This window comes from Anolis carolinensis, chromosome 5 (genome assembly GCF_035594765.1).
Source record: "Anolis carolinensis isolate JA03-04 chromosome 5, rAnoCar3.1.pri, whole genome shotgun sequence".
Taxonomy (NCBI): Eukaryota; Metazoa; Chordata; class Lepidosauria; order Squamata; family Dactyloidae; genus Anolis; species Anolis carolinensis.
The window spans coordinates 99,986,337-99,997,502 of record NC_085845.1 but is presented as its reverse complement, the minus strand read 5'-3'; the positions used below and the strand labels follow the sequence as shown (position 1 = coordinate 99,997,502).

The following is an 11,166-nucleotide window of genomic DNA, read 5'->3' as shown; positions in this document are numbered from 1 at the left end:
TAAGCTAATATGTTGGATAATAAGGAGAGATTAAGGAAAAGCCTATTAAACATCAAATTAGGTTATGATTTTACAAATTAATTACCAAAACATCATGTTATACAACAAATTTGACAAATAGTTCAATATACAGTAATGCTACTTAGTAATTACTGTATTTACAAGTTTAGCACCAAAATATCACAATGTATTGAAAATATTGACTACAAAAACATTGACTACTAAAAGGCAGACTGCATTGGATAATCCAGAATGTTGGATAGGCAAATGTTGGATAGGTGAGACTCTACTGTATTGTATTTTTGACCTTGAAACAGTACAACAATACAATGCAGGTCTGGCAGGTTGGGTAAGCGAACATTGGATAAGTGAGACTCTACTGTAAATTTTATTTTGACCCTGCCAGTGCCACCATCTCCCCAAAGGGATTTGGGGCAGCCAACAAAATACAGCGAAGTGCTGCATTTAGATAATACATAAATCTGAAATGATAAAAACCACAGAATTACAACTCACAGATACAGTACTTAATTACAATGCAAAACATTAACATTCATAAAATGCAGTCATAGCTGTGGATAAAAAGAAGTAGTTTCAAGTGCCAAAGTGATGCCCACAGTAAGTCCTCGGACTAATCCTTAAAAACCTGTGAAAGATCAAATACTTGTTTAAAATGCCATGTTTTAAAGCTTGAATGGAAGGCTTGAAGTGAAGGGCTAGCGTGATGTCGACGAGCACACAAGCCCCTGCACTCACATTGCTTTGACACACAGCTGATTTCTGCCAGGAGTTCCACAGGCTCGCAGGAACCCAGAATTTCCCTTCCAGATAGGCTTCAGGCACACAGAAACATTGTATCCTCCATTCAGAACTGCTACTGTAGCTGAAAAACCACAGGCAGCTTCTCCATTAAGGCTCCATTGACCTTTGCTACATATTAACCAAGAGTAATACATTGTATCCACTGTTTTCCTTCACTTCACTGTCTGCAAAAGAGCTTTTTTTGCAGGCTCTTCCTGGCCATTGATTTGAATTTTTGCCCATTAATAAATAAATAAAAATAAAACTTTATTTATATCCCGCCACCATCTCCCCAACGGGGACTCGGGGCGGCTTACATGGGGCCATGCCCAAAACAATACAATATAACAAAATATAAAAACAACACATCATAACACAATTAAACAATACAATAGATAATAATATACATTACAGCACAAAATCAGAAAAGCAATAAAAACCAGGGTGGGCCACATAAACACTAAGTTAAAACTCGGGGTGAGAAAGAAATGAGAATAAAAACCACGGGGAGCAGGATCATAAGATAGTGGTGCAGTCTAGAGGATAGATATTGGAGGGGAGCAACAAAAAAGAAGTATATGACAGTTACTCTCCAAAAGCACAACGGAAGAGCCATGTTTTTAAGTCTTTCTTGAAGGCTAGTAATGTGGGGGCTTGCCTAATCTCAATGGGCAGTGAATTCCACAGTCGGGGGGCCACAGCAGAGAAGGCCCTCTCCCTTGTTCCCACCAGGCGGGCCTGAGATATAGGCAGTGGCGACAGGAGAGCCTCCCCTGATGATCGAAAAGATCGGGCAAGTTTATGATAGGAGATACGGTCACAAAGGTAGGTGGGTCCCAAACCGTTTAGGGCTTTATAGGTGATGGTCTGCACCTTGAATTGGGACCGGAAAATGAACGTTCATATATGCTATTAATTCCGTTCTAAAATTGTAGGCCCAGATCCAATTCTTGGAATAATAATTTGAAAAAGTTCCAATTTAGATTGTCGAAGGCCTTCTCCGCATCTAGCATGAGAAGGCCTAATTCTTTTTGGTGGTTGTGTTCATCAATTGTATTTATAATCGTTCTAACATTTTCTCTAATACGGTTTGGCAAAAAACCTGTTTGTTCTTCCCCTACCCAAGCAGCTATTTATTCCTTGTTTATTTATTCCTTGACTCTATTTGCTAATATTTTAGTAAAAATTTTATAATCAGTATTAAGCAGTGAAATGGGCTTATAATTCCGAACATCCGTGGGGTCCGAATCTTCTTATTATTCATTATTATCATTGCCTCTTTCCAGGAGTCGGGGATGATTTTATTCTGTAAGGCCTGGTTCGTTATTTTTTTCAAGAAATGAATTACCTCTTTTTGGACTGTTTTTTAGAATCCTACTATAAAACCATCTGGACCCGGGGACTTGTTTTTAATCACTCTAAATATTTCTTCTTCAGTTATCTCTTTATTTAATTTTAGTCTCTAGTCATCGCTGAGCTTATCGAATTTTTGTTTCCCTAGATATTCTGTTATCTTCTCTAAATCTATCGGGTCTTTCGTGTAAAGCATCTCATAATATTTTTTTTATTCTTCTTTTATATCTTCATCCGTAGTGGCTAATTTATCCTTTGTTTTGATTTTTGTATTTTGTTGATTGTTTTTTCTTTCTGATTACTCTTGTGAGCCATTTACCTGGTTTGTTTGCATTTTCAACGGTACTTTGTGTTGCCCATTTTATTTGTTTTGCCAATTTGTCTAGTTCGCAGCTCTTTTTCTGTTTCCGCAATATTTCTAGATTCCTTTTTATTTTATAGTTTTTAGGGTTGGCTTTTAGCTCCTTTTCTTTTATCTCTATTTCTACTTGTAATTTGTTCAGTTCTAAGTTCCTCTGCCCTTCCTTATATTAAGTTGAATCAGGAAGCCTCTCGCCACCGCTTTATAAGCGTTTCATATTATCTATGGTTTTGTTTCTGGGGTGTTGTTTGTTTTAAAGTATTCTGTTGTCATGGCTTTAGTCAGTTCTATATCCTTTTCTTGTTTTAAGATATTCTCATTTAGCCTCCATCTACTGGGGTTGACTTTTTTGTTAATTTCCATAAATAATGGGCAATGGCCTGAGTAGATAAAACTAAGAAACCAAAAAGAGAAAAAGTAAAGAGTTCTTTACAAAAAAAAATAGCCTAAAAGAGGAATACGACATGATAGATGAGAGAACAGTCCACATATAAAAGACTTCACATATTTTTCATCCAAACATCAGTCCTGGTCAAGGATTGACATGATATAAACATCCAAATCAATTATGACTAAAATAAATAAAATTCAAATACACACAGCTACATAAGAATCAGCTGGAACAACATCCCACACTTTTCCAGCGCAAGCATTTCTTCACCGTCTTTCGCCATTCTCCCAATTGCCATGCTGCCCAAAAAAACCCCAACATCTAGCTAGAAAGATGAGGAGGAAAGGGATGGAGGGATGTCAAAATCCTTGGTAGATAGGAGCCAACTGTCTTAACTGTGAGACATCTGTATAGCTCTGGGATCCTCAAACATTGTAAGCTGAGGGCCCGCAGACTGTTGGGGGGCTGGAGTATAGTTTGGGGGGGGGATGACTGAATTCCTGGCATTCTCTTTCCTGGTGCCCATCAGAGATCATCCCACCCTATTGCTGCTGGTCACACAGGTGCCTCTGCTGATGTCAGAACAGGGTGATCACAATGGCCAGGAGTTTGGAAGGAGTTCTGTGGCTTGGTAGGCTTGGTAGGAGCAGTTGTAGCAACACAGAAGATGATGTGATAGCTCATTGCTACAAATTTGGCCAGCTGACTTACTGTTCTCAGATTTAGCAGCCAAAATGGAGACAAATAATAGTCCCACTATCTGTGCTGATCAGGCTTGATCTAGAATATTGGGTTAAATTCTGGGCACCACATTTTAAGAAGGATATTGATGAGTTGAAGTGGTTTCACAGAAAGGCGAAAAGGATAAGACATATGGAGAACAAAAAATAGAAGGAAAGGTTGAAGGAACTAGGGATGTTCAGCCTGGTGAAGCTGAGGGATGATGTGACTGCACTCTTTAAAGTCCTCAAGGACTATAACAAAGAAGAAGGTGCAGATTCTTCTCTACTCCCCCAAAGAGTAGAGTAATGATTTGAAATTACAGGAGAATAAGTTTCTATTGATCAATAGAAGGAACCTTTTGACAGTGAGAATGTTTCAACAATGCAGTCTAGCCAAGTTGTAAGGCCTGCTTCTCTGGAGATTTTTAATAAAAGGCTGGAGATCCTATGTTGAACTTAATGAGGTTCCCTTCCAGCTTTCTGATTGTAAGATTCTAGGTAGCAACAACAAAAAAGGCCATGGAAAATGCTTAAATTGACATCAATAGCAGACACTAGCTAATATGAAAACCACTTTTGTTTTCTGCAAGGCTCCTTCAAGTGCTTTTATAAGTTTGTTCAAAGAGTCATTATCCTATATTTGACCTCTGTAAATTTAATTAAAGTAATCTCATTAATTGATTAGCATGCGTAATTGCAGTGTGAGATAAACATACACAATTTAGCTCTTAAATTGGCTTGTAAAGTGGTTGTAACTTTTCAATCCCCATGCAAAGGAGAAATGCATTGTGTCTACTGAAGCATTAATTTCACACTGATCAGTGTCTTCAAATATGCATATAATAGTACAATTTTATAATATTTTGTTACCCACAATGGGGGAATTCTTTTCCAGTGCATTACTGATGATTGAAACAAATCCACTAAAACAATGCCAGGACACTTTATATAATTAGAGCAAGGAATCAAGTAACAGTTGGAGCTCAGTGTACAAGAATTTATATTGTCTCGTTATTTGAAAGCTTTCCACCACTGTCACCTGATAGCTCTTCAATCAGAATAGACCTAATATTGCAAGGAGTAATTCTTGCCTTCTTTTATGTAGTTCAATAGGAAACGTTGAGTATTACAAGTGTACAATGTCTTCAGTGTATGAACTTATTCATTCTTTCCATTTATATTGATAATATGATGAAATATGAGTTTCCTAATTTATTGCATTGATTTAAAAATACTTTAGTCCTAGAACTAGTTTTAAATTACCAACTTGTCCCATTCTTTGAGCTTGCTGGGTATGAATATGATCAAGCCAAAGCCATTCAGATACTTTTAATGTTATTTCTTAAGTTCGGACCTTGTCACCAAAGTTGTTCAGTGTATGTCACTAGAATTATATTAACTGGGCATTTTAAAGGTGACATTCAGCTGACTACATAAAGTACTTCAATTGAATGTTGAAGATTCTGTCCAGATATTCAGAGTGATTCTATGAGAGAGATTCAGATATTCAGAGTGATTCTATGAGAGAGATTTAGATATTCAGAGCGATTCTATGAGAATGTTTTTGTGATGTCATGGCAGAAGGGTAACCAGGTTGTGTCTCACATCTGATCTATCAGTGGGGATACCAGAAGACTTGCATAGTCAAGACTTATAGTAAAAGAAAGCAGAATATGTCCATGTCCAAGGGAGAGGGATCATTGGATGTGGTGACTCAAATCAATATCCTATCCTTGATGTACATTATGCCTCTTAACAGGAATAGGATTTGTTGTCTCAGAAGTTCAAGGTGCAAAGTAATAATAAATAAATAATAACACTTTATTTCTATTTCGCCCTTTCTCCCTGGGGAAACTCAGGGAAGTAATAGATCCAAAGTAATCCATCCCATCCAATTTCCGCTTTCCTTTATGATAGATTCTACAAGGTTCTTGAGCAAATGTTCTACAAAAACTATTTGGATCCTACATAGCAGTAGTCGTTATGACTTCAGCATCAATCTAAAGACCTCCTTTGTCTCCTGCTTTCCCCGTGTTCTGTGATTTCTGTCTAGTAGTGGTTGGGATGCTTGGAAATGAACCAAGAGTGTGACTGACCCACCTGTAAAGTCTGTCTCCATAGTTTGGTGAAGATCCATCAAGGAACAGGAATATTAAAGTGTATCTTCTTCGCCATTTAGATAGGAGTGGAACAGCAACATTAACTTGCCAGAGTTGTGACATTGGAGTTACATCTCAGTAGCTTCCAGCATCCCAGAAACTGAGCATTGTACTGTTAGCATGAAATAGCCATTGACAAGACTGGAGATGGATACTGGTGGCTAGATTTTTGGTACAGCCATACCTATAGCAAGTACATGTCCTGAGCAAGCTGAGACCCATCAGTTATGTGGATTGACATAGCTGTCCTCATCAACATATGCATCACTAGGGCTTGAGGCCTAAATTGTGTTACTAGGATCTGTTGTTTTTGAGGGAGACTGTGCTTTTAAGCACATTTGGGAGGAATTATTCCTTAGATAGGCATGACATATTTATTACTCTTGTGTAATGATGAAAAAAAACAGACAATAAGAAACTGAGGAGGCAGGTGTAATCTTATCAAGATTATGTTTAAGGTGTAATTTCCTATTTCTGCCCTAAGTCAAAATGAGAGATTTAAATTGCTTTTAGTGTATAAAGTACTTCATGCTTCAGAAAAGTGGCATATTAATAGTGTAGCTTTAAACCCAATTACCAAACATCTTTTCCCATATAAAGAAGCCAGTGGACCTTTGAAAGCTTGCATTATGCATTTTGCTCACTTCAGTTGGCCAATAAACATACTCATCTTTTGTGGAGTTAGGAATTTATTCTATTTTGCTGCATGGCAAACACTCATAAATATGTTTTCTAGGATTGTTCTTGAAATTTTAGGTTTGATTTATGCTGGTTATCATTGAAGGCCAGCATAAAAAATAAGGTCTTAAAAAGGAAATATACGTGTATTGTGTCAATTGTTAAAAACCTGAATCTTATTACTTACAAGGACCCTCACTCCACTCCATAAATGGGAATGCAAGCACAACACTTCTATCATAGAAACGCCAAGGTGCAATTGTCTCATGGTCCTTCTCTGCACCCCACCTTGAAGTCCTTGTTACATGCTGAGTGCTAAATTTTCCTTCCTAGTATAGCTAGTAGCAGAATTCCCTTTTCTAAAACACAAGCTAAGTGTGCACTGCACAGAAATAATGAAGAGACAGTGGCTGTCAATCTGACCAAGATGCAATATTTCATGTTGGAGAACAGATGCCCCACTAGTTCCACTCCTCCTGTTGCTCCTGCTCATGATCCATTTTTCTCATGGGAGAAGAGTTTGGCAAGCAACAGACTTCTGAAGCAACATCTGACTGTCCAATATTGCTTTAGTATAGTTCCTTCTCCCGTCAGAGATTTCAATAAAGATAGTTGATGGGGAACATCAATACTGATGAGTTAGGTTGGTGTATAATTGTATCAACCTTGTGATGGCTATACACATCACAGGGCTGATCCATGATAATGCTGGGCAAAATTATTTTAATGCAGCCTTGCTCTGCATTATTAAACATTGGGGGGGAAAGCCTGAATCCTGCCCCAGGATTCAGATTTTCCCTCAGTTTAGGGACAGTGAGGACAGGCTGTCTGAGTCCGGGTGAATGTGGAATGGCAGTCAAGACAACTGCAGCTGATTCCATTTGGAACGGGCTGTAATGTTTGGATTGTCTCTAACCCTGGGGAGCCTCTAACCATACTTGAGGAGTCAAATTTCCCCCAGATTAATACAGATTACCCCTGTGCAGCATGTGGCTAAGTGATCAGTGTATATGTGCCTTCAGTCAAGGAAACCACAGCTGCAACTCTGCAAGAACTGAGCAGGGCTGCTAACAAGAGGGTGTTTTGAAGGGCTCTCATTAATTGCATCTCCACAAATTGACTTTAAATTGATAACAATTTAACAACAACAGTAATAGTAGAACTATCAGCACTAGCAGTGGAGATAATGGTGTTGTTGCTATGGATTATGATCAATCAGTCTTTATTATGGTAGAAGAAGCAAATATTAAAATAAGAAAACAAGAGAGTAGTCTTCTAGATCTGGCCCGAGAACACGGGGGGGGGGGGGGGAGGTAAAGCACTGGTGGCAGGTAAGCAAATGTATTGAATTATACACGTGATAGCACAATATTTTGCAACCTTAAAAGTAATCAAGGCATCTTCATCACAGAGGAAGGAAGAAACATAAAAAGAATTGGGGTGACCTACCAATTTAATTAAGGCAGACTCAATATTTCCCTAATATTATGATTAAAAGAGATCATAAAGAAGAACTTGGGTCACTGATTTGTCTTTCCCTGACCTACAAGGACATATGTGATTAAAGAATGGGATTTTCTATATCCATTGCTGCAGCACAGCTGGGGGTATGTATGAAAATTGAAATGAGCTAGTATGATATGAAGCCTTGTGGTGCTTTTGAACTGAGAATGGCCAGATATCATTTGCTGGCTTGTGCATACAAAGTGTTTTGTTAACTAACATAGATTTAGTAATTTGGCCAAGATTGTGTTAATATTCAGTATCTAGGATGTGTTGCTTAAGGATTGCTTTGGCTGTCCCAAAATCCAATGGGATAAGATACCTGGAAGGGAGAACATATTTCTGGTGCAAGTAGAAGATATGTAGAATTTACATTGATTTAAAAACATCCTGTAGGATAAATGGGACTGAATGTACAGGAGAAAAGAAGCAGGCTACTTTCTATCATTACTAAAATAGAGTTGAATAGTTGTAACAAGATAAAGGGGCAATCCTGTTGTGTTAAAGCATTTTCACAACAGATTGTAATGCAAACAATTTGACATTTCTTCTGCAAGATATCCAAGATTCCTGTTAGCAGAAGCAGTAATTTTCCATATGTGTATACAACAGCAAACAGCAACGCCTATGGGGCATATAAGGTACATTGCTACAAGCACCATATTGTCTTTAACTGCTTATTCTTTGATACTCCAAAGTTTCAGATATCCAATTTTCCCCAGTTTCATTAAAATATTTTGTGGAATGTTTGCAGTAGGATGTATTTCATCCATCTCTCTGAAAGTTTAGCAATTAATAATAGTAGGCTTTACTATTAAGAACGATAAAATCTACAAAAATCAACTCTACATCTATTAATTAGTAAATGTTCCAAGAGATGGATTAAATGGATCCTATACTAAACTTTCTAGAAAAGGACAGTGCTCCAGAGTGTCATAAGATGGAGTTCAACTGACTGTATAGTTGATAGAATCATACAGTTGGAAGAGACCTCATGGGCCATCTAGTCCAACCCCCTGCCAAGAAGCAGAAAAATCACAGTCTGTTAGTCAAGATTATTATTGAAACCAGTGTCCAATGTGCAGAACTAGTCCAGTCTTTTCAGTTCCTCTACCACAGAGGGGTCAAACTTGTGGTCCTCCAGCTTCTTTAGATTTCAGCTCCCAGAATTCCTGCCCATTGGACAAGTTGGCTAGGACTTCTAGGAGTTGGAATCTCAAACAACTGGAGGGACACACATTTGGCACCTCTATCCAAAGATTCAAAGACAACATAGAAGCAATTTTCTTAAGGAGAAAGCTCCTGTGTACCATTATAGGTGTATAGCATCTTAGCATGACAGGGCATATAGAATGGTTGTGTATCTTAAATATTTGTTTTATTTGTGACGTGTTTTTGTCCTACAATGAACAAAGCAGTATATGACCAAAATATATGTGCCCAATTAATCCATAAATCCAAAATATATAAATAACATTTTTCAGTTGAAAGTATGGCAATTCAGAACTGAACAGGTAGATTCAAATATTTTGTGTTACAAAGGTTTTTCCTGAGACGTTTTCAAAAGGAGTGAAAGTGCATCTTTTGATCTTTAATGAATTTTCTGTGGTAAGAGGCAGAAGTAGTGAAACCACAAAGGAAGATTAGAGCTAAAGGTAAAGCCACTGTAAAATTTAGTGAATGATACATGTTGATGGCATGATAAAAATGTTTTATGGAACCATTCTTGATGACCTAAGTTAGTACATGTAGTCCCCGGGTTACAAACATCTGACTTACAAATGACTCATAGTTAAGAATGAGGATGAGACAACAGGAAGTGAAATAAATCTATCCCTAGGAAGGAAAATTTACTCCTATAAGAATTATTGTGGGAGGAAAGGTGGCTCAAGCTTTATCACCAATCTTTGTGTTCACAACAAGCCAAGATTTTTCAAAATCTAATTATTACAGAAACAGAAAGTACGGTGAAATCTTCTGAACAGGGTCACAGACAGTAAAACTAACATTACAGGGATGTTAACACTTTCCTGTGCTATCCAAAGCTAATATATATAGCAAGTGTTATACTTTAAAATGTACCTGTTCCGACTTACCTACAAATTTAGTTGAAGAACAAACCTACAGAACCTATCTTGTCAGTAACTTGGGGACTTCCTGTAAAGGGTTTTTCCAGACTTTCCATGGAGAAATATGGTTTAATTAACTATTTGTTACTATTGAGTTGACATGTGAAATCTAATCTCCAGAAAGGGATAAACTTCCAGAGAATGAGATGGTTGTTTATTAATTAGACACAGCTGTTGATATTTTGTGATAAACAGTCTAGAGGTCCTTTTTCTTCCCTTTTAAATACATTAAAGATTATAGATTTTGTTCTTTCCCCTGCCAGCAAGCATGTATTGCCAGTTCATCAGATAAATTCTCATTAGTTTTTTTTCTTTAAAAGGAAGCTCCAAGACAGCAGAAGTTTTGAACATGCCTAGCCGTAACAGTCAAGATAAAAGGCATGCTGAAATTGTCTTGCAGAATTATTTACAGGCATTTAAAACACCCAGGGCTTCTACAGATTATGTAAACTAGGCACAGCTGGTGCCAATTCTGAATTCAGGGGAAATAAGAAAATCACACTTAATCCACTTGCCCTGAATTAGAAAATGAGGGAGGAGGAGAGGGGAAATCTGTTTGGCAAAACCATGTGCCAATCAGAGGAACACAGGAGAAAGCCACACTTATCAGACACTGAATGATGCCCTGCAGGTTTTGTGCCAAAAGAATACTAAGACGAGAGGTGCATGGGAGGTCCTCCGGATGAGTCAGGGTGGGACTTCGTCGGACAGGGGCAGAGCCAGGCAGCTCTCCAGCTGCCTCTGTCCTTGGATTATGCCATATGAAGCAGAGGGAAGCACAAAGAGAAAGAAAAAAGACAACATGCAACAGGAGAGGGTATGTGCTGCTTTCCAGATGGTTTCAGGTTTTTTTTTCTGGGTGCATATATCAAATCAGGAGGATGAATTAGCAGTAGCTTTTTCCTGTACTGATACATTGCACACTATTAACAATTTGCCAGAGTGTTCGAGCAAATGTTATTTGCTTAAAGATTTAAGCAAGCAAGGATTATCTTACTTTTCCTATACATTTATTCTGAAGTAGGAAATGAAAAGGTAGAAAAGTTAAATGTTGCCCTGGTATGGCATT

At 37.8% G+C, this 11,166-nt stretch overlaps 1 protein-coding gene across 3 annotated transcripts in view; it reads left to right on the top strand.

Moving 5' to 3' along the window:
* Positions 1–10,389: 10,389 nt before the first annotated feature.
* The window catches only part of LOC100564878 (potassium voltage-gated channel subfamily KQT member 1), a 224,398-nt gene continuing 223,621 nt past the window's right edge, over positions 10,390–11,166 (top strand). The window contains exon 1 of one of the 3 annotated variants that reach the window (XM_062981976.1): positions 10,390–10,914. The gene's annotated coding sequence lies outside the window, so the exon portion shown is untranslated. The remainder of the gene's footprint in view (positions 10,915–11,166) is intronic. The other 2 variants (XM_008121661.3, XM_008121659.3) reach the window with 2 other exon arrangements.